The sequence below is a fragment of the Tamandua tetradactyla genome, chromosome 10, assembly GCF_023851605.1.
Source record: "Tamandua tetradactyla isolate mTamTet1 chromosome 10, mTamTet1.pri, whole genome shotgun sequence".
Taxonomy (NCBI): domain Eukaryota; kingdom Metazoa; phylum Chordata; class Mammalia; order Pilosa; family Myrmecophagidae; genus Tamandua; species Tamandua tetradactyla.
In genome coordinates, this window is record NC_135336.1 from 64,775,519 (window position 1) to 64,800,651 (window position 25,133).

The window sequence follows — 25,133 nt, forward strand, 5'->3', positions numbered from 1 at the left end:
TGGGTACCCTCTCAACCATTGGTTGTATTCAATGATCCCCCCAAATGAACTGATTTCTAGTCTTTTATGCACAGTAATTATTGTCTACCAAGTCCAAATTGATTATCAACAAATAATTTCATTATTTAAAGAAAAATTATTTGTCCTTTCTATTTCATGTGAGGCAAGATGGTCATTTTGGAGTATGGGGGATAAAACTAATATTTTTGTGACTTTTGTTTAAAATTTTTTTATTTTTTTTGCTTTAGGTGGTACTTCTGTAAACAGGCACTTTGGTCTCTTAACATAACCATCTACATGATCATTTGAAGAAATTATACTAGTTAAATGTCATGTCAGGAAGTGAGGAAGAAACTCAGAGGAAAATTAGCCTGTAAATAACCTTCTATACTCTCAAAGGAAGCAATTACCACCAGAACACACTTTCGGTGACTACTGGGGTGAACACAATCTCGATCAGTGCATTGACAGGCTCTGACTCATTGCAAACTAACCCTCCCAGGGAAAATGGTCATTAGATTCTGTGGTGAGTCGCTTGTGCTCTGAAACTACTAGAGTTTCTTATGCAGATAGTTACCCAGTATGTGACCCTCAAGCAAATTGCCCCTTCTTCCAGAAGGTAAACTGCCCTGAAATAGATTGCCCGTTTATTCACCCACTCTCTAAATGGATGCAAGCTGATTGAAAATTCCAGGGCATGACTTTTCCTAGAGCTGTCCTCTATCTTAATTTTAGCTGTCCAGAAAACGACAGGACATCCAAGGTTTCCCAACCCCTCCTCTTCAGTCCCACAGAAACTGCTGTCATTGTGTTCCTTTCTGCTGGCCAGGCAGGTATGAGGCTTCCACTGAGGTGGATAGTAAGGCAGCCGCATGGGTCAGCAGGCAGATGGAGAAAAGGACTGGGGATAGCGAAACAGTGCATGCTTTCTAAAAGGACAGCATACCATGAGGTCACACATGTGCTGCTGGATGATCTGACACTGCAACACTGATGGTTTTTGGATAGAATTTAAATGCATAGTGTTTGTGAAATTATTTTTGCCAGTCCAATGCTTCTTTTCGAGGGTACTCTGACATGCCATGCAAACATTTTGACTAAAACTTCCTTTACAGACTTGACAAAGACACAGTCATTTAAAAATAAGCCAATTGTTTTTTTTTTTAAAGAATGAGAAGAATTGTGAGAAAAAGAATTGTGAGATCCATGCTGCATTATTTAAGTGAAACTAAAAAATGAGGATGTGAGGAAGGCATATATGAAGACAGAACATTGAAGCACACAGAAATTGCTGGAAATATCATCTCATATTTTACTCAGTAAATGTGGTCCGCTGACTCTGAGAGACTAGTAACTCTGACAAGCTCCTCAAAGTACGATTCTCCTTGGCAGTGGTTAGACTATCAATCCTTCAGTATAATTTCAATATAGTTTCTCTTAGGCTATTTTCAGAACCTGGCTCTTTTCCAAACACTAGGACCTTTATCTGAATGATATCATGCTTTTAGGAAGCCAGCCATTTGATCTCAGTGGCAGCAAGCCTTTATGAGCAAGAACTATTCTGGATCTTCTGCTGTTTTGTCAATAGATTCAATAGAACTTTCTTAGACCTGGGTGACTGTGGGGTGGTGCGGTAGTTAGATTCAGGTGTCAACTTGGTCAGGTGAAGGTGCCTAGTTGTATTGCTGTGGACATGAGCCAATGGCATGTGGACCTCATCTGTTGCTGATTATGTCTGCAGTCGGCTAGGAGGTGTGTCTGCTGTAATGAATGATGTTTGATTTAATTGGCTGGTGCTTAAATGAGAGAGCTCAATGTAGCACAGCCCAAGCAGCTCAGCATACCTGATTTCAGCACTCACAGCTCAGCCCAGGCCTTTGGAGATGCAGAAAGGAATCACCTGGGGAAAGTTGTTGGAACCCAGAGGCCTGGAGAGAAGGCCAGCAGAGATCGTCCTGTGCCTTCCTACATAAGAAAGACCTCAGCTGAAAGTTAACTGCCTTTCCTCTGAAAAACGATACGTTAACTAAATAAATCTTCTTTTATTGAAAGCCAATCCATCTCTGGTGTGTTGATTCTGGCAGCTCGCAAACTAGAACAGGTAGTTTTATGTTTAGGAGAAGAAGACAATCAATCAACATCAGGTAGCTAAAGGCCAACAGAGCTGACATATACCAGCCTCAAATTCCCACATTTTCCCTACTTCAAGGGAAAGCATTAAAACCAAGGCTGTCACGTTGAAAATCTTCCAAAGTTGGCATTTACAGAAAAATGTATATGAGTGGTGCACATTGAATAACCTACAGGGTCCACATTTGAAATCTGCATTAAGGCATTTAAACAGCTTTTTTTTTAATCGTAGCAAGACAATGTATTAAGCCATTATTAACCATCAATTCCTTTGTCCCTGTTGAATCCTTTGTCAGGGTTTAACAAGAGAAACAGAACCAGTAGGAAATGTATATGGACAGGTTTATTGAAAGAAATTGGTGATTGTGGGGACTAGGTTGGAAGTTCAAAATCCTCCATTCAGAAGACCATCAGGAAGGCAGGCTGGTACTCTTAGGTACTTGCAGAAGCTGCTGCCCACAGGTGGAATATTTTCTTTTTCTGGGACATTGCAGTTTTGCTTTTATGGCCTTTCAACTGGTCGAATCAGGTCCACCTAGATTACTTAGGATAATTTCCCTTATTTAGAGTTATCTCATTATGGGCTTTAATATACAAAATACCTTCCAACAATAATTAGTTAGTGTTTGATTGGATAACTGGGGACTAGACTGCAGCCAAACCAAGTTAACATGTAAAACTGACCATCACCATACCCCTATCAAAAACTGACAGGTCTCAGAAAAAGAACTCTGTAGGTAAAAGGGACTTTAGACTCAGAGGCTCCTCAGCTTCTTTTGCAGAGCCAGCTGTGATAGCAAAATAAACAATCACGAGGTTTACAGTAAGAAATGTTTGAGAGTCCCAGACATACTGGTGCCTCAGCTACCAGAAGGTGAATGAAGCAAGAACAGATAGGCCTATAAGATAAACAATCATAAGTCTATGGTCAAAGAATGTTCCTGCCCAATAATCCCTGTACATGCTGCAGCACATGACACCCTCCCCTCCTGGCACATGTTTTCCTTTAATGGATCTGCTTCTCAAAAAGAAAGTTGGAGCCATTTTCTTTTCTTTCCACTGGCAAGTTTCATTGGCTCCCACCTGCTTTCTTCCTTTTGCTCTCCTACCTGCCTTCTACCACCTGCTTTCTCCCTTTCTCCTTACTTTCTCACCCCAATAAGCCTGTTAAGCTTTGAGTTACTGTCTTACATAGAATCCTTAACAAGTCCATGCCTAACAAAAACAAAGCTTACTGCTTTAGGTTTCTGCATTAATAGTAAACAGCAAACCTAAGAGCCAGGATTGAAGAGCCAGTCACATCCCATGTAGTATGAGTGCTCTAGAACCCTATCCAGAAATAGGAAGTAGACATAAAGGAAAAGAAATGAGGATGGAGCTAAAAGAGGAAGATACTCAAACCTAAAGTGGATTCACCACTGTACATGATGAAGCAGAAAAATAATATTTTAACATATTAACGAATGTGTTTTTGTTCCTTGCATTTTTTCATTTCCTTTAAGTAGATTTTATTCCATAGTCCTTCCCTCATTTAAACTAAACTCAGAGAAACCCATTGCCTAAGGGAAGGTTTTATCCAGGGAGATTTCAGAAACCAAGACAAAAATGAGAAATTTGGAAGAAATGCAGGTTGTCAGAGATAGTTTCTTCCCGCCCATGCCCTAAACTCCAAGATTAGTAAAACTTGTTTTGAAGATACTGAGGAAAGCATAAAAGGGAGAATGAAAGGGGTGAAAAAGAGGATTAAGGTATTGGTAGGACTAAGGCTGCTGTCTGAACCCACTCCACATATTAAAAGTCAACTGGAAGAAGGAGAGAAATAACAAAAACTTCCGAGAATCTAAAAGTGGAAGGACCTGTGTTTCCCACTTCATTTTCTGGATAGGCTGCAAAAGAAGAAACAGAGGAGTGCTGTATCTGACTTCAGAAGGATATGAATAACAAGACTGAGACCACCGCATGACACGCTGTACAGAAGCCCAGCAATGGCAGCGAAGGACAGACTTCATGTGGTCAAATAAATTAATAATGTTTATGAAAGATGGCTCTGACTTGGGGACCACTTTAACACTTGTAAATCTGTGTCTTAGTATCTTATAGCTGCCATAACAATGTGCCACAAACTAGGTAACTTAAAACAACATAAATTTATTTTGTTCCTATTCTGGATGATAAAAGTCTGAAATCATTGGGGTTGGTAGGGCCCTGCTCTATCCAAAATGTGTAGGAGAGAATCTTTCCTTGTCTTATAGCTTCTGGTGTTTTCCAGTAATCCTTGGTGCTTCTTGACTTGTGAATGCAGCACTCTGTCCCCTATCTTCACACAACTTTCTCTTCTTCTTATGACGACACCAGTCATATTTTAGTTTGGCCCACCCTAATCTGGTTTGCCCTCATCTTAACTATTCACATCTTCAAAGACCTTATTTCTAAATTAAAGTCACATTCGTGGGACCAGAGGTTAGGTCTTAAGCATATCATTTTGGGGGACACAATTCAACTCATAACACCCTGGAACTAATTTAACCCAGAAATTTGTTAAATCAATGAACCTACTTTCAATGATCCATATAGAAACATTTGTGGCTGATATCTTCACCACTTTACTCTAAAACTTAAAATAAGTTTACCATAAAGTAACCTAAATTATATCAAAGTTTGATTCTAAAACTTAGATGCCATAATCACTCCATCATGCATTTCCCAAAGTTTGAGCATCTCAAAATGGCTATATTATGGTATCTTAATAAAGTAAATTCATTCCTTATTTTTGTTCCTGAGGAAGTAACATCTGCAGAGACTCTCAGATTGCACATGCTGTCAGTGAGATGTAGGTCTCAGAGTCACAAAGGACTAACAACACATAGGTCTTGGAGTTTGAACTATAATTTGATGACATGTTGCTGCCATATCGTACCTCTTTGTCTTCTAGCTGAGGTACTGACTTTTCTTAACAAGAACTGTTATATCCTTGTCCAAGTTTGCATCACTGGAAAACTCACTACCAAGGAAACCCAACCTTGTTGAAACTCTCAGTTCCACACCATTAATGGCAGATTCAGATTGCCTGTGGGATTGCAGCTGATGTGTAACCTCTGCCTCACCCAAGCATATTGTTAGGCCATAGCCCTGGGTGCAGAAATAATTGACAACCCACTCCATCTTCTTCTGCATAAGCCCTCAGGGCATTGTCATCCATGTTAACTGCTCAGTGACTGCTTCAAATATTGCAGGCTTCTCCTGAATCCTGCTCAAGGGCAAGAACTTTCTGGAGAAAGAGAAAGAAATCTTTATACCAGTGTTTGAGTTCCTGCTTGCATCACTGAGCAGGACTACAGAAAGAACTGGATGTTCTGAAACCAGAAGGTAAGCTTGTCTGAATCTACTGGACATAGACAAGGGATTAAACATGGCTATGCACATCACATTACCAGACATAATGGGCTGCTCTTTATCTACGGAGCAGTAGATGTATGGTTATGTCTTCCTTTTGTGTGAATTCATATACAAAGAAAACCAGATGATAGGAAGGAAATTGACTTTTCATATTTGGATAATGTGCTTTGCATGTTTTGCCATTTAAGTCCTCCCCAAATTGTAGAAATAGTTTCCATGAATGCAACCTTATTATTTTATTAGTTATTGGTCATCATTCTACTTATACTGGGGCATAACAAACCATCTCAAAGCTTAGTGGCTTAGAAAATCATTATTTTCACTTGTGTTTCTGAGAGTTGACAGTTTAGCTGGTTAATTTTTGCTTTGGCATCTTTCATACAATTTCTCTGAGCTTGTGGCTGAGATTGGAGTCATTTGAAGTCTTCACTCAATGTCTAGTGCCTACACTGGGATAGTTGGAACATTTGAGGGCTGGAAAGCCACTTTCTCACTCCTGTGGCTCTCCCTCTGGTTAGTTTGAGCTTCCTCATAACAGGAAAGCTTCAACTTTTTATATGGTGCCTCAGGGCTCTTCCTAGATTAAAAAAAAAAAATAGGAAGCTACCAAATTCCAAAGTCTGGGCCTATTAAAAGGAACAGCATCACTACTGCAATATTATACTGGTCAAAACAGTCACAAAGTCTGTCTATATTCAAGGAGAGGGTAAGTAAATTCTACCTCTTGATTGTAGGAGAGTCAAAGATGTGTGGCCATTTTGAATGCACCATAGCTTCAATGACAGATGTCATCTTATTGATGTATTTTACATTTGCAGTGCAAGTTAACTACCACTAATGATTACTTTCTGATAGTTATATAAGCAAACACTTTATGTGTGACCTGTACATCATGAGAGCATTGTAGGTTATGATAAGATGAATACATTTGGCATAATTAATCAAAAAGTCAATCTAGGATACACATTCAAGCAGTATAGGTTCTGGTAAATATTATTCTATTGAATTAGTATCATGCACACTACATACTTTACATGATAGAAACTAGATTTTTATTTGCTTCAAGTAAATATTAGATAACATCAAGCTTAATGGATTTTGCAATACAAAATATCCAAAACCATAATCTTCCCTCTAAAAATGATTGCAAAACATGTGTATATTTGTAGTGCATAATTATCTAAACTATGCTTGTTAAAATGCATTTGTTTACAAGTAACAGAATGATCAAATATCAATAGTTTACACCATAGATATGTAATTATCTCTTATATTAAGAAATCTGAAAATAGGAGATTGCAGAATGATTACAGCAGCTCAGTGATATTAATAAAAGCTGGATCCTTTTAGCTTTCTGTTCAGTCATTTTCAGCATGTTGGTTTTTCCTCCTTAGTTTCTTACTTGGCACCCACAAGATCGTTTTCACCACACCAGGTTTCACTTTCTTATTCCAGCATCCTAGACTGGAAGGAAAGGAATGGAAAAAAACTTTGTATTTCTTTTTCATTAAGGAGTAACCTTCCCAGATATCTTTAATAGGCTTTTCCTTATATGTGATGGTCCAGAGCGAAGACATATGTACACCTGAAACTAGTCCCAACCCCATTTTTACTGAATTCAAAAGACCTCTACTTGAAAAAATGTTTAAAATGAAATTTTATTAGCAATGAAAAATGAGATTATGGCTTTGATAGGCAACAAACAGTACCTGTATAATGAGTTTCATGCATACGTGTCTTAGTAAATGATACTTTTTCTGTAATTTCTGTTGAGGAATTCATGGTCTTCTATGTAGATTCTCTAAATGACTATCTCTACTAGTTTCTAAGAGGTACCTTTGATTTTGTTAAGCTAGAAGATGCCAACCTTTCAGTATAACAGGCCTTAATTGGCAGACTTCTGCCAATTAGAACTTTACCTAAAGAGATCCTACCTACTTTAGAACTTACCTAAAGAGATCATACCCATAATAATTTCTGAGAAGGCTTTTTTTTCCCATTTGATAAGTACAAGGTAGAATAAAGATGATCCATAGGTACAATATTCATAGCATTCCATAGTGGCAAATCATTGACCTTCATATCCTTAAGAATTCCACTGGTTTTGTCTCCCTGAAAAACATAAAATCAGCATCTGAGCTGCCTGCTTGCACAGAATCTATCATAAAAAAAATATCATAAAGGACCTGGTATGTCATAGTTGACACTGGCCATCACAATCACATACTTAATTACTAAATCATATGATGACAATCTAATGCCAAGTTTCGTATCTGTGAGTCAGCTTCTATGAGTCATGAAGGCAAACTTGGAAGATAATAGAAGGATCTTCACTTACTTTTGAGGAATTTATTTTTTTCAGTAAACTCAAAGCGCTATTCCTAACCCTCATTTTCTGAGCCATGCTTCCACTAGGACTCTGAAACCTGGTTGATAATTTAAGATTTCTATAGCTGGTTTGAAAGCTCAACTAGGATATTTTGAACCCTCTACTATTTTATGTTTCCTGGGGAAGAAAAAAGTTATTTTCTTTCTTCAATGATTGTGTATTGACAGATCGGATAGCTCTACCTTCTCTCATGGCTTTTTGGAATGAAGGAAAGGACTGGAGTACCATGAACACTTATGTTCCTAATTCCCCACCCTACCCCCAATAAACAATTCCTAGTATCGACCATGTGTCAGGGAACATGCTCAGATGGAGTATTTTCACCCACAAAAAAGGTAATAAAATTCAGTCTGAAGAATGTGAAATATTCTGAGAGAGAAAGGACAATTTAAAAAAATAAAGATTAACACATTACCAAGGAATACAGTCAACACAGAAAGTTTGGAAATGTTAAGAAAATGTTTATGTGAACATTGAAGGACTAAAAATTATAGTGGTCCATAAACAGCCTATAAATAGATAGAAGACAAAAGATTTAATGTGGCATAAAGGTATTTAACGGGTTGAAAGGAAAATCAAATCTAGAATTTTTTTTTAAATGCTATTGAACTATTGGAGACCAAAATTATGATAGAGAGTTGATTCGATAAAATATAAAAATTAGAAGACCAACACCTACGCATTTGGGGTCAGTAGAAGGGAGAGGCCATTAAAAAATAGTTGATGAGTGAGAAAGTCAGAAGAAGTTATGTATGCATGACTATTTTAACAGGAATACTAAAATGAATTTGAATCAAGGAAAACGTATGTTGCACATTAGGAAACATTTTTTTTAGTTGGTAGAACCAGTGTCCAGAAAAACAAGGAAAATCCTATAAACAATTTTTCAGAAAACTGACCTGGAGGTGGGAGGCCATTCATTGTCAGAGGATTAAAGCCTTTAAACTGATGTTAATGCCCTTCCTTTTAACCCCTCTCCCAATTTCTGATCCTAAGAATCACAACCTTATTTACATAAAACTTCAAGCAGTACAAAGGATTTAAGAAGTTTGACAGTATATGTTTGACAGTAGTTGAGCTGTCAAAAAAAAACCAAACTCCTACTCAAGAGATGTTCCCAGATTTTGGTTGCCAAGCCCTGAGCATCTGTATCTTTGCTTTCTTGGGGTGTTGAGGAGGCTCTATGAAGGATCTGTTGGCCAGGAGTCTGAGAGAATGCTAAGTATGTAGAACACAACACATCTTGTTTCCCTTCCAAGTTCTACCCAGCATGCTTAATCCCTAATTCCCCTCCCTGCCACCATGTGCAGCAGAAGAGGCTGATCATTTATGTCTGCAACCCTCCAGATATGATGCTGCCATAGATTTCCAAAGGCAACTGCACCTGCATTTTGCAAAGCTTAGCAACCATCCTGGGTGGCCAAAGAAGGAAATGCAGAATGAGGGGCTGGCCTCAAGCACTGCACACACTATCCAGCCTCAAGACCTGCACTGATGACATTTGAACAGTAGCAACTGATCATGTTGCAGAGAGGCGGTATCCATTCTGAATGAACCACAGATGTTTCTAGTTGGAGGAAAGAAATGAAACGAAATGGCAGAACACACTGTAAACTGACAATGCATTATCATAGCTAAATTGGTATCTTAATGGTATGTACATACTCTCCAAAGTCAAATAAGGCATAACTGACTATGCCTTATGTTTAAACAAGTAATATAAATCAATAACTCAATTTAGGCTTAATCATGCTATAGGAGAAATTATTTGGGCTCAAATGTGAAAGGATATTTTGTAAAGATACGAATGAAAAGTAAAGTATAAAAGAAACCAATTGATTCAATAAATTCTGTTACCAATTTATCCAAAAATTTGAAATGAATTTACCTATGTAATATACAGTTATGTTTTTTTGTTTTATACTCCCCTTAAAGCAGCATATGTAGTTTATATGGTTTGTAAAAGAACCTGACAAATGTTATAGATAAATACTTGCAGCTGTTATAGTAGAAGACAGCTGCTGAAAAGCAAAACTAAAGTTTTTCAATGATCAAAAAAGTCCATAAATTGTTCATTTATTATAGAGTTTTGCACCTGGATTCACTAATGTATGTGTTTGATCAAACGGCAGGAAAATCTGTTTCATTTGGGTACTAAAATTGTTAATGTGTTGAAACTATCAACAACTAACAGAGCAATTTTTACTGTGATAATTCACTAGTTTTAACTGAAGTACAAGAAAAATTACAATACGTAGAGAGAGAAATGAAATTTATGAAAGCACCATTTTTCTTTAAAACATTTGCAAAAATCAGGACTGAACAGAAAAGAGAATGTAAATTGTATACCAAGCATTTTCAGTGCAAATGAAAGCAAGTAATTTAAATGTGCATCTACTGAACACCTTCCAGAAGTAATTTACTGATGGTGCTCTTCCTGAGAGCAAAAATGTTAGCTTTGAGGGAAATTATAATCTTAAAATTAAGAGATAAATGTTCTCTTCCAGTAAATAAACATCAGAAATGTCTTATTTCATGAGCTGAGCCCTGACCTGGATTCATGATTGATCATTTCTATTTCTAGTATTCGTAGCTTTCTGGTTATCCAGGACAAATCAATTAACCTTCTGGAATTTAGTTTCATAAGTTTTGAAAGAAAGGAGTTGAATTAAATTAATGCATTAGGCACTGTGCTAAGGGCTTTTTTATGAATTAACTCATTTAATAGCGACAACAGTCTACCAGGTAGGTATTGTTTCTACCTTCAGTATACACGTGAGGAAACTAAATAAATTTGGTTTTAAATAAATTGCCCAAGATTAAGACATTCAAAGTCACACAGTTTGGAATGACCTTTAAGTTTCCTTCTGCCATTCTAATTGAAGAGTAGTTTAAATATAACTTAAATTAAGAAAAAGCATATATGGGTTGTTTAATCCCTTATGTGGGGATTATATACACCATTTCTGTATCAAAGCATGGTTTTCAGATTCTGTGCTGTACATCTCAGAAACCAGAAGGTAGTTTCCAGGCTTCCATAAGACCCAAGTTATCTCAAATGTTGCACCAAATTGGTGCACTTCAGAGCTCCCCCGCAGTCCCGTTTCCTCACCCCCACATCAAATGTTTTTCAGTCTGCTAGTTCTCAGTCTAAATAAATTTAAATAACTTTACTTGTTAAACTCTAGCATTAACTATAAAGTGCTCAAGGATCACCAAGATAAAGGGTTCCAAAATGCATCTCACTTTGATAATCTAAGAATATTAGGAAGATAAAATGATGCTGTCCATTCAAAGAGTCAGAGAGGTGAATTTAGAAACAGCACATAGTGTTGGGTGGGAAAGAAAGAGGCAAGGAAGACAGAAGGAGCAAACGTTTGTACACTGATGGCTGCTTTCAGCTAAAGAGTCTCAAGCACTTTAAAGCTACTAAAGTTTAGATCAGGCTTATAAATTGCAAGTGAATAGACATGATAAGAACTGTTCTCAAATTTTCCAGATAACAATTGAACTTTGACTTTTCTGCCCAATATTAGATACAAGAAACTTAATATAATGTTCTTACCTAAGGACAAATTTGGTTTATTTGGCTATGGCTTCAATCCCATTTCTAGGCAGCAGTAAACAATGCTAGATATGCTAGCAATGCAAATATTTTTAATGTAATAAAACAGGAAGATCTAGCTTTCTGAATATTTGGTGCACAACGTTCCATATATTATTGTTTAACTGTCATGTTTTTCCTCATAATAGATTAAAATGTGCTACAGCAATGGTAATGATACATAATACATATTTAAGTGCTTAATAATTTGCATTTTGCTAATTATTTTGACTGATTTTTGGTAAAGATTGTTACAACACATAAGCAGACCATCTGTTACTGTAAGAATTATTAATAAATACTCCCTGAACTAAGTATTTTAATTAAAAATAAGATGCCACATGCATTAAGGCCTATCTTAAGTGCCATGCTCCAAAAGGAATTAATAGTCTACCCAGCTGCCAACTTTTAAATAGTTTGAAAATATTACTAACTTTTATTCATGAGAAAATTGAATGGATCTGGATGATTAGGGAGCAATCTGTTGAGTTCTCTAATGCCTTCTGCTATGAAGGATCCAAGAGTATATGAACCAATGAAAGTTGTACCCCCATTCTATACACTGTTCCAAAAACTGTCAAGGTGTAGGATGAGTGAAAATGTTTTCTTCTTAACTATGCCTTTTGGACTTTTATCTTGGGAAGTGGGACAACAGGCATTAATCCTCTCAGAAATCAGTCACCTGAGAGAGTATGGACTTACTTCTCAATATTGTACCATTAAGGGTAAGGTCTATATAGCCAGAGTTCCTCAAATTGAATCCTATGCCCTTTATTTTCTAGCTGAGTGACTCTGTGAAATCTACTCAACCTCTCTGTGCCTTACTATCTTCATCAATAAAATGGGGGTTAATGACAGCATCTCCTTTTATAAATATCATTAGAATTAAGAGTTAATGGATATGAAGGACCTTGGTGAGTATTTAATGCATTGTAAGTGCTTAAGACATGTTGGGTCTTGGAATTAATCCTTCAGTATTGCTTCCATTATATTTTGAGTTATGATATGAGTAGCATACTGATTAATTTGAACAATATCAAATTATCTTTGCAGCTTTTCTTTGAAATTTGCCTTCAAAAGTGGAATCGTACTCTTTCACATTTTCTCAAGAATGATGTATCTTCAAAATTGAAATTTGACCTGAGTTTTCTTTTGACACCCAGTGCTGATTGGAACAAAGGGCAAAATGCATGAGGGAAATGAAGAAATTTGGTTATGCTATTGTTAATTTTTTAAAAAGACACATACGAAATAAGGAAATGTGTGCATACAGTTTCTAAATTTCAAGGAAAAAAATGCTGCAAACATACATGAATGCCAAGCCTCCTTCAATCATAGGTGCAGCAAGTGGCATGAGGAAGCAATTAATGAGGAAAAGCAGAAAGAGAGAGTGAGTTGGAGAGAAGAAAAAGAGAAAACCAAAATAAGAGTAAACCTAAGGGAGACTCACAGAGGGTGTGAATAAATCTAGAATTCTGACTAAAACCTCTAAAAGGGAAAAAAGATTTTCCTCTTTTTTATGTTTGACCTTTTGCCAAGAAAATCAGGGACTGAACTTTTGGGTTATACCCTTGATAGTGCAGTTAACATGAATGGACTCTGACCCCTCGCACGCTTTAGCAAATCCCTACTCACGGTTAGGAGGCTTCACTAGAAAGCGGTGCTCATTTTCCATTCTGTTCATTCACTTGCCTAGAAACAACCAGGTTACAGGAAGTTATTGAAGCTTGAGATATTTAAGCACCAACTTGAGGCCTTGCAGCTTCTGCCGCGGGAGCTCCTGAGGCATGTGGGGGCTCCGGTGAGCTAGGGGCAGACCTCTACGCATGAAATGTTACCCTCTCGTACTGGTAACGTCCTTAAAACTGCACAAAGTGCATTCAGTTACACTCATCCACTGGATCATCAGAACCACTCTTTAAAATCACTGTTGCTACCCCAGTTTTGTAGGTTAGAAACTGAACCTCAAGGAGTTTAAGTGGCTTTCTTCAAGTCACAGAGCCAGAAAGTGCAAGAGTCAAGAGTCAACAATGAATTCAAAGCTAATTGCCTTTTATCACCAACTCCAGTGGTTTTCAAACTGAAATGTAGAAATCTATGGTTCCGTTTTGGTGCCCTAGGGAGTAGCACGAGGCAGTGAGGCACCTGAGGAGACCATGCTGTGCATTTCTCATCCTGAGCCCTTCTCCCTCCGCAGACTGCTTTGATGATGGGTTTTAGATATGAGAGTGCCAAACGAGATTTTTTTAACAACAGTATTTTGCTGCTAATGTCTTTTTTTCTAAATTTATCAGTGAGAGAATGCCTTCATTACAAAGAGTTCATAAGTCAAGTTCATTAGCTATTTTATATTTGTATATGCTTTGTTCATTTCCTATTTTATCAAATGCATATGTTGAACATTCCACACAGTAATTTGTATTGAAAGTTATCTGTATTCCTTCCGATGTGTGACACAAAGGGATTTGTTATATTACAGACTAATCACCCCCAAAGAAGAATTTGATCTAGATCAATGCTGTTCCAAGTGTGATCAACAAAATGTAACTAGGTCTAAGATAAGAAACCTGTGCCAGAATGCAAATTAACACACCTGCTCCCTTCAATGGAGAAAGTCTTGTAGCAAAACAAATATAAAAGTTGGCAGAACTAAACAGTGTGCTTAAAAGATTTATATTCTGGGACAGCTCCTTATTTTGTGATTATCCAGAAACAGTTTCTGTACAGACACTTTCAGCAGCACTGATATAAATTCCAGAAATGTTATGGCCTTGGAAACTTGCTTCCTGCCCCTACAGTTGCAGTCAAAACTTTCTCAACTGTCTACTTCGTTGACTATTCTTTCTCTGTCTGTTTTGCCTGCTCTAGTGCTTGACCTCTAAATGCTAGAGTTTTCTGGGACCCTATTCTTGGGATGCATTGGCTTTTTCTCTCTGCTCATTGTGGATGACTTTCTATATCCATGACTTCAAAAACCTTTTATATATTTGTATCTCTTTTATCTCTGGCCCTGACTTCTATTTTGAGGTTCAGGCTCTTTATTCTCAATTGTCCACAAGCCCTCTTTATCAGATTTTCATACAGGTACCTCAAACTTAATATTTCTAATGAAAAAATATCTGTCCTTATACTCCTTCCTCAGCTCTATTAGTTGAGGCATTTGTATTGTTAAAATGGCAAAAAAAGAAAAAAGAAAAAAACAGTTTTAAGAAAGAAAAGAGAAAAAAATAAAATAGAGCAGAAAAGAAAAAAAAAATGTTTTCATTTGCGAACTCCAAGGACACAGCAGCCTTAGAAATGCTTGATTGCACAAAGGGCCTCGGGTGGGGGAATGGGCAATGTTATTGCAACCTGCTAATTTCTTCATCTCAGAATTCAGCTTCTTTCTGTGTTGGCTCCATTCTTTAGCGCACTCATCCTTTATGCTTACCAGCAACTTTAGATTTGTATAATTTTCTTTGGAGCATCAAGACCCAAAAGGGAATCTCTGTTAATAATATTTTCATCAGCAGTCCCAGAATTGAATCTCATTGCCTAATTCCATCACTATGGTCAAAAATAGGTAATCTTATGTTTGCCATGTAATAGAACTGACAGTGGAATCAGCTGTATTTAAAACATGGAATATAAAAACTGAGAAGGATTTGTCTCCAAGAAATATACGGAATTACTTTCACATGAAAGACAATGGATATTGGGCTGGTGTGAAAAAGAGATAGTCCACAACCCCCACATTAAATATGTGCTGTCTTCTCTATTGTCTTTGGTTAATCATCTTGCCAAGAATTCATTTGGACTTCCAATTTGGAAATTAGGCAATTCTCAACTATGACTTCAATCTAACCTCCCATATTGAATCTTATATCCATATCCAAGTGTAAGTCTTGTTAATTCTACCCTGATATGTCAAAATCTGGCTTCTCCTTCCTACCCCACTTACCATAGCCCTTATCTTCCCTTAATTAGATTATTGCTACTGGTTATTTGATTATTCCTATTGATTTTCCTGCCATCAAGCCCTCCCTTTCCATTCCATCTATTCCTTAGATTAAAAGACTATGTTTGTCCATACAAGATTACATCCAAGCTCCTGAGATTAACTCATGTACTCTTACCTACTGTTTCACAAGAGAATAGAACTGGAAGACTATAAATTAGATGAATCCAAATCCTCTGTCTCCAGGCCTCCATCCAATGTTCTGAGAACTGATGAAGGACTATCACATTTATTGCCTTAGGCATTTTTCCAATGTTTCTTCCAGTTCACATGTCACCACCCCCATCAAGCTCAAGAATATTAGGTGTTTATTTCACAGAAATAGATATCATTTTCTATTGTGATTAGTTTATTTATATACCTTTCTTCCACTCTAGAATCCTTGTGAGCAAAAAATATGTCTTAGTCACTATTTTTTTTTTTACCTGACTCAGTGAATGTAACAAATGTCATTGTGCTGGTTTGAAATGATGTATGTCATTTCATGAATGACATTTTCATAGAAAAACCATATTTTAATCCTAATTCCTTTTGTAAACGCAGCCATTTCTTCTAATCCCTATTCAGTATTGTATGTTTAAAACTGTAATTAGATAATTTCCCTGGAGATGTGATTTAATCAAGAGATTGTTAAACTGGATTAGGTAGAAGTGTGTCTCCACCCATTTGGGTGGGTCTTGATTAGTTTCTGAAGTCCTATAAAAGAGGAAACACTTTGGAGAATGAGAGATTCAGAGAGAGCAGAGAAGAACAACATAGCCATGAGAAGCAGAGAGTCCACAAGCCAGGGACCTTTGGAGGTGAAGAAGGAAAATCCCCCGGGGAACTTCATGAAACCGGAAGCCAGGAGAAGAAGCTAGCAGATGATGCCATGTTCACCATGTGCCCTTCCAGATGAGAGAGAAACTCTGACTATGTTCGCCATGTGCCCTTCCACTTGAGAGAGAAACCCTGTGCTTCACTGGCCTTCTTGAACCAAGGTATCTTTCCCTGGATGCCTTTGATTGGACATTTCTATAGACTTGTTTTAATTGGAACATTTTCTCAGTCTTAGAACTTTAAACGAGCAACGTATTAAATTCCCCTTTTTAAAAGCCATTCTGTTTCTGGTATATTGCATTCTGGCAGCCAGCAAACTAGAACATATTGCAATATTATTCATCTTTCTCACAGTAGTGTATATTGTTTTAAATGAAAAGTACTGGAAGTCAATTTTCAGTATGCTAAATTTGAATTCATAGTCACTTCTCTAGAATATGTTATGTTTACTAAGGAAATATCATAATGTTCTTGCTCCTTGGTAAATGATCTTAGTTACTTATGTTATTTTAATGAAAAATATATGTGGTTAATTAAAAAAAATGGATTTGGTACAAGTATACACAAACAGGATAGAGGGTTCAGAAGCAGAGCTATAAATAATCATCCCCTGATTTATATCAGGATCGGCAGTGTTACAGTTGAGAAGGATGTTCTTTTTAATAAATGATGCATGGTCAACTGGACAACCCAAAGAGTGGCAGATGATATTCAGAGCACACATTTCCAATAAAAGATTGATATTTAGAATATATTTTTGTAAACTACAAATAACAAAGAACTCCTACAAATTGACAAAAATATACAGATAACTCTCTTTAGTATGTTTATATTTCTTACATTTATGTGGGCAAATGACTTGGACACACTTCACAAAAGGAGTTAACCAAATGGCCAATAAATATATGGAATTGTGCTTAACCTCATAAATTATCAGCATTGCACACCAACCAGAATGATTAAAATTAAAGATTTAAAAATACTAAGATTGGCAAAGATGTGGAGCTGCTAAAATTCTCATATACTGTTGGTAGAACTGTTATATAGTATAGACACTTGGAAAACTGATGCGCAATATCAATTAAAGACGAACATATGCATTTCCTATTGCCCAGCAGTTCCACTGCTAGAATTGTTTTCTTATGTTACCAAAAGACATGTATGAGAATGTTTATAGCTGCACTATTTATAAAAGCCCCAAATTGGGAACAACCTAGGTGATTAGAAACAAAAGAATGGATATGTATAAGCTCATGTATATAAAATACCCAAACAGTGTAAACAATATATGTTGGTCGAAGTCAGGGCAGTGGTTGTCTTTGCAGCAATGGGGAGGGGAGAACTGTTTTAGTGACTAGAGGGAACATGGGAAGGATTTCTAGGGTTCTGGATGCAAAGATATGTTCAAAAATTCACCAAGGTGTGTACATGCAATACAAGGCATCTTTGAAATGAGACGTTATAAGAAAAAAATAAAAATGTATAAGAGCCCAGAGAAAATAAGGAAAGGGCCAATGTTCAGAAAGAATGAAATATTGTAAATTGAACATGAAGGTCTGCAAGCTTAGCAACTCATAAAACTCTAGAGCACTCAAAACTGATTCTTGGGTATATTTAGATTCAGCTCTATGACCTGCTGTAACACGGGTTGACATTAGCTGAGTACCCACTGACTTAAAGAAGAAACCATTTTTCTCAGCATATTTTGAGGGCTTATAGCAATAGCATAAGTAGTCTTTATCATAACAGAATGAACTGCCCTGTGGTATCCTGGGTGCTCATTTTGCCATTATTTTCACTTATAATTATCTTTATACACAAGGCTTCCTAAAATACTGTGGTGCCTATAAACAAAATTTGGATGTCAGAAACAGCATCTCATTTTAAGAAGCATGTTAGCTTCCTAATTGAAAAATTATATTGCTTTTGGCACTAACTGAAAAGAAAAGCCATCAAATGAGATGTAGGTAGTGTTAAATGACTAAAGATTATAAAAAGCTTTTATAACCTGGAATCCCAAGTTACACACTAGCTAAGATGCATTCAAGGAATGTGGCACTTTATGGAAAAGTATAGAGAAGAAAGGTATTATATTACAGCAATTTATGTTCATTCATTTTTGTTCTGCACTCATCTGTGATAAATGCAGCAAGACAATAGACTACAGATGACAGATGGTTATTTAATAGGCAAAGAAGTCAAAACTAAGCTATCCACTTCTGTAAAATATCTTTAGGTACAATAGAGGGCCTTATTATTATTGAGGATAATGTTATACTCATTAATAATTATCTTAAAACGTGCTTTAGTCTTTGCAGAGCCTAACAGAAATAATAACTGTTAGTTCTTCTAATATTTTTGAAAGACAAATTTCATAGATTTATCAAGATAAAATCTGATAGCATAGAATTTTAGCTGTTCAGATAGATAGTAAATACACAAGGCCTTGGCTTTTTTTCCAAGCTTTTAATCAAAGACAGTAATTGCCATTATTCCATGAAAGTTTTTACAGAAAAGATCTCTGCTGACTATCTAATATGTATTGTCCTACTTAAAAATCACAATAAAACCTTGAGGTCATGTGGTAGATAGTCTCCAAATATGGCTGACTTAAATTCTTTCTCTCATACAGCAATGCTGCCCCTTATATCAAGAGATAGAGCCTACTTCTCCTCTCCTTGAATCTGAGGCATTTTTATTGTTTACTTTGACAAATATAAATGTGTCAGTCTTGGTCACAAGAAATCTCACAGCTTCTACATGGGTCTTTTGGAATGCTTGCTTTTGGGATGCTTCTTCTAAGAACCCAGCCTTCATGCTGTGAGAAGCCCCAGACTAGAGTCAGCTTCATGAGCAAGCAGTCTGTGCTGTCACTATCTTGAAATTCTTAATATATATTTTCTTAACAAGAAGACTCATTTTTCACTGGACCGTGCAAACTGTGTAATTGGTCCTTCCCAAGCCACATGGACAGGCTGAACTCCCAGGCAATATCTGACAGTATCTGCCAGCCATGTCCGTGAGCCACTTTGGACATTGGCCCAGTTGTACCTTAAGTGGCAACAGTCCCCACTGACATCTGAACATCTGACTACAACTGAGGAACCCTAAATGAGCCCATCAAACCCAAGAACTATGAGAAATAAATTGCTTTAAACCACTAAGCTGAAAAAGCAAGGTTCATTATGCAGCAATAGATTAGTGAATGAGGTAGTTATTAGTATTATGGATTCATTTGCTTCTTAAAATAAGCATGTGAAGTAATTACTATTATTATACTCACTTTTAGAGGGTTAGAAAAGCTAAGCAATTTCTCTAAGACCACATAGTTAAGGGATGGGAGAGCAGGGAAACAAACCCAGGTGTTACCTGAACAAAGAGCCCAAGCTCTAGATTCTATTCCGTACAAGAGGTTTCTAATATATAGCATTGTTACTTACTTTTTCCATTCATATTATGAATTTTTTTCTATTTTGATCTATTAGAGTTTTTTTCCAAGTTCTGAATTAACAATTTTCATTTACATATGCTTCCAAATTATCACTGATGAAATTTCAAGACTAATGTCTAGGGTTGTACATTCCAATACTCCCTCATTTCTTCGAGAAGCTCTTAAACCATAATAATCGTAGATACCTCCATTTTAATGCTAGCCAATTATGCTAATGGAGTGCATTATTCAGTCCTGGTGATGTATGTTCAAATTTTATGATTATGTCCTCTTCTCTCCCCACAAGGTCATCATTAATTCCTAATTGCTCAAAATTATTTTCCCACACATGCACACCCATGAGGTCCTTGTGATGGGAATTCATTCCTCTAAAGGGAATTGAAGACCAAGTCTCAAATGTTCAAAAACTGATGAACCAGATAGTTGACCTGAATCAGCTAATTAAGATATCGGAAGTCGCCAGGGAAAGAAAAGGCACCTCATTAGGTTCACTTTGCTAAAAAGTGATAGTTTCAGGGTTTCTGGGAAAGCAGAAAGATACTTTAAGCAGGATTTCCTGAAATTTTCTTCTGCTTTGACTATAATTCAACTTATCTTTTTGTAGTATTAACCTAAAGCACTTGAGTGAGACACCCAATAAAGCACTTCTTTATTGAAACTGTTAATTAGCTATAAGCCTGAAAGTGAACTCTAAACCATTCTTTTGTTTGGATTTGAATTGCTTTAAATTAAGTTGGATGAGTGTTATGAAGGAAAAAAAATAACATTTTAGGAAATAATTTCACCTCTAACCATGGTCATTTCAGATAATAGCATTCATGCTTGAAATGTATCTATATTCAAATACATAGTACAATACACGAGGTAAATATGTATACAGCTTTCTAAAGAACAACCAGAAATCTACAACAGTAATTTATATAATAATTTTAAATTGAGGTAAATATTAGCCACCTATTTATAAAGCTGAAGTTATTATAAAATTAATTATTGACTCACTACTATATAATAGGATACTTTATATTCCTATCCATCTATCCTTTTACAGAAAGTAAAATATTGATCCTAAAGTTATTTTTAATCCATCTTATTTTCCCCTCAAATAAAAAGACATTTAGAAATAAAAGGGCATAACACCATCTTATTTCTCTAATATAGTGATATACTGTGATCTCATTAAATATTGAAACATTATTATATTTCTTTATATTTTTTCAATAAAAATATTTAATGATTTATTCTGGTACCTATTTAAGAAATAGAGTACAGTATATAATTTAAAAATTTTTGGTAGAAGAAACAATCAGCATTATGTTGAGGCCTTTTGGTGTACAGAAATATGGCAATGTGCTTACAGGCTTGGCGATTTGTGGATGATATTAGATAACTGCCAATAGGATGAATGAAGGAATGAAGGAATGAATGAGGCCTGATCGAAACTCCATCATTCTCCTAAATTCTCTGAAAAACACAGGGATTTTACATCTGTCACTCCCTTTCCTTCTTTTCCCAGTAATATTCAGTGAGAAACCATCTGACCCTTCATTGGAACCAGTGGAATTGAGAAGAAATTGCTCACTTACTAATATAAAATTAAAGAAAATATATTTTGCATGTTTTACATAAGAAAATTACAAATTAATGAGTATTTACGTTTAGTTGAACATTGAATTCCATTTATATATGGACTATGAGAGCTTAAAAGGGGGAGCTGCATTATTTGCTAGTTAATCTTCACAGTTTAACAGAGTGGCTATCACTTAATATGTGCTCAAATAATATTAGGTGATTAGGAAAATGAATGAATGCATTTTATTTTATTGTTGTATGACATATTTATCAAAAATATACCATAAAATTATATTTTATCAAATTCTGAAAAGGAATTTTCAAAATGCCAGGATATTTCTGCTCCACTTCAAAATTACCGTTAATAATTTTTAGCCACTCCATATAATAAACATTCTCAATTATTATTACTAGAAGAAATCATTACCGATTTTTAAAAACAGGTCAAACTAAGCAAACCAAATAGCAAACTAAGATATTTTTTTCCTTTTTTGCCTAGTTGATATATCATGTTCATGTTAACCTATTGTATCATCTATTGCCATATAGCAAATCACTACCAACTTAGTGACTTAAAATTACGATAATTATTTGTTATCTCTCACAACTTTTGCAGGTCAGAAGGCTATTTTGGTTTCTGAGGTAGTAGTTGCTGTTGTATGAAGGCATGTCTTGAGCTGGCAGATCCACTTCAAAGTGTCTTAATCACAAAGCTGCTAGTAGGCTCTTCTCCATGTAAGCTGCTTGGTGTCTTTATGACATGGCAGCTGGTTTGTCTAAGTGTAATGAATGCAAGAGGCTAAAGCAGAAGCTGCAAAGCTTCCTATAGCTTACCTTTTTAACTGTATACACTATCACTTCTACAGTATGCTATTGGTTACTCAAGCCAGCCCTGATTCAATGAGTGTGGATAGAAGGCTATTACTACCCAAAGACAAAGATCATTAGATAGGGAACATCTTGGAGACTGGCCACTACACCCATTGTATATGTAAAGAAATAATATAAAATCATTTAAGTGTGTAAATTGGTTGTCCTATGGTCAAAAAGCATTTGCCATTAATTCTAGTGGAATTCTAGTGTCACATACTTTGACACTTTAGACTTTAAATAGTTGTAAATGTTTTCCCATGTAATTTCATAATGTTGGAATAATAATTATAATCATGGGCTCTTTATTTTCATTTACACTTATTGATTTGATCATAATAAGTTTACATTTGATATATACAAAATAATAAAACTGTAGAATTTTTCATTAAAAGCATTTGAACATAAAGTCACCTACCTCCCTTTTAAACCACATTGTCAAAATTGTTTCCACTTAATTTTTTGAAAGGAGCAGGGCCAAGATGAGGTCATGAACTAATTTTACAGAAAAAAAAAAGTAAATCCATCATAAGGGAGGGTGGGATTATGGAAGTAAGACCCTGAAAAACTGTTAAATTATGGGCATCTGGTGTGGATAAAGCATCAAGGGAAGAGAAAGTAGATTGTATAGAATGACCTGATGTGATTTTAGCACTCTTATGCTAAACAGCTTCCTCTTTGGAATATTTTCAGGTGGCCTCAGCAGATGCCTATGGCAGTACTCTGAGACCAATCTTAAAGAGTTATGGGATGGGGCAAGATAGCGCTGTAGGCTGGTGAGGGATTTTGTTCATCTTTAAGGGCAACTAGTAAATAACCAGAAACTCTCTGGAAGAGTATTTGGAGGACTTCTTGATCTAACATACAGGTACACCAGCATGGAATAGGTAAAAGGGCTGAGATCACAGCACAGAACAGTAAATAAATTCCTATGCTGTGGAGACTGGTATCCATCCCTCATGGGCACAGCAACTGTAATTGTTAGGTGCTCATGTCAACTTGGCCAAGTGATTATGCCCATTTTTCTGGTCACACAAGCACTGGCCTGACCATTGCTGCAAGGATATTTTGTGGCTGGTTGGTAAACTGAAAGACTGGTGTATTAAATCATCAGTCAGTTGATTGCATCTATAGTTGATAAAGTCTGTGATCAGCCAAGGTATCCAATCAGTTGAAGGCTTTTAAGGCAGAAGAGAGATTCTTTCACTGCTTATTAAGCCAGCGTGCCTCTCTTGTTATGTTTGCCCAGACCTTTCATTGGAGCTGCCAGCTTCATAGCCTGCTCAACAGATTTTGGACTCTTTCATTTCTATGATTGCATGAGACTGCTTTATAAAATCCATATTTACAGATCTCTCCTGTTGGTTCTGTTTTTCTAGAGAAACTTTATTAACATAACTTGGTATCAGCAATGGTTCTTGAGAAATAGAATCTTAAGAATGGGTTTTACAATTGGCTTTCTACTCTGACTAGACTGAGTGGCAGTAATGACTCTGTTCCCAAGAAACAAGGTAGCACTGACAGTCCATGGGGTGAGTTGGCAAAAGTGATACTAAAAATATTCACCCTTAGATTCTGCTAATGGTATGCTTATATGAGGCAAGGCTCTGGATGAGAATGTTTTTGACAACTTTATGGAGTTTTGTGGAGTTAACAGGTATAATGATGATGGCTGGTTGTTGTTAGATACACTGGATACAGTGATAAGGGAAAGAGATGAGATGAAGGCTTCAAATTTGAAACTTTAGTAACATAGAAATGATTTAAAAGTTTCCATGTGTGCCCCGAAAGAAAATCTTACTTCCTGTGGTTGCATACTTGAGATCTCTGAAAACCAGTCACAAAACTTCAGTAACATTAGCTAAAATCTCAACCTTGCAGGGTGTCTGCTGTTAAAGGTCTTTGATTGGAAAAGAATGGGATCCTGAAACAAAGAATGGTTATATATGGCTTGATAATGATGGCAATGGGGAGAGGGAATCCCTGGAATTGCAGAGCCTTTGCTAGATAAACCTTTAATGGACTGCCCTGAGGAAAGAGTTTCCTGACCTCCAGCCTGCCTTAAGAAAATAACTTCCTAGCTCCAGTCTCCCCAGAGAAGACTGCCATCCAACCTCCATGAGGACTAACCTCTCAGTGCCTGCTGACCCTGCAAACATCTCCTCTGGGGAAACAGCCCTCACTCCACTGTCTACAGCAACTAATCCTTCTATACCAGATGAACTGCAATGGAATGTGCTGAAGCAATTGGCTTGAAAGACACTTCTATTTCATTTCATGACCCAACCCCACCACCCCTCTTTTCTTCAAGACCTATAACTAAACTAAAGTCCCAACAGGCCCTAAAAAGTGAGGTACAAAGCATGACCTATGAGGAGGTAGACTATACTCCAAAAGACCTGCATGTGTTTTCTAACTTGTCTAGACAGAAATCAGGGGAATATGTGTGAGAATAGATATTAAGGGTGTGGGATAATGGTGTAAGGAATATAAAGTTGGATACAGCTGAATTTATTGATATGGACCCACTAAGCAGAAATTCTGCATTCATTGTTGTAGCTCAAGGAATTAGAAAGGGCATTAACTGTTTGTTTGACTAGTTGGCTGAATTGCAGATCCAAAGGTGGCTGATGTTACCTGAGGTTGAAAAACCAGAACTGCCCTGGTATGATGTAAATCCAGAGGCTCAGAGAGATTGGAATGTTAGAGTGGATTTATCATGGAAGACTTGCTCACACACCCCAGGAATGTCCAGAGGACACATCTGTCACCAGAACCTTGAGAAATAAATTTGTGAGACTAGCTCCATCATCCCTGAAGAGTTCTGTAGACACCCATCTCTGTAGGTCAGATATTAATGTGTGAACTGCTATCACTGGGCTGGAATTCTTAAACAGAATAGGAATGA

At 36.5% G+C, this 25,133-nt stretch overlaps 1 long non-coding RNA gene across 1 annotated transcript; it reads right to left on the reverse strand.

Moving 5' to 3' along the window:
• Positions 1-6,703: 6,703 nt before the first annotated feature.
• On the reverse strand, positions 6,704-22,062 carry LOC143647961 (uncharacterized). Its single transcript, XR_013158280.1, has 3 exons — positions 21,961-22,062; positions 7,477-7,638; positions 6,704-6,990 (listed from the first exon to the last, which is right to left on the reverse strand). It is a non-coding gene; the product is annotated as an uncharacterized LOC143647961 (long non-coding RNA).
• Positions 22,063-25,133: the final 3,071 nt, after the last annotated feature.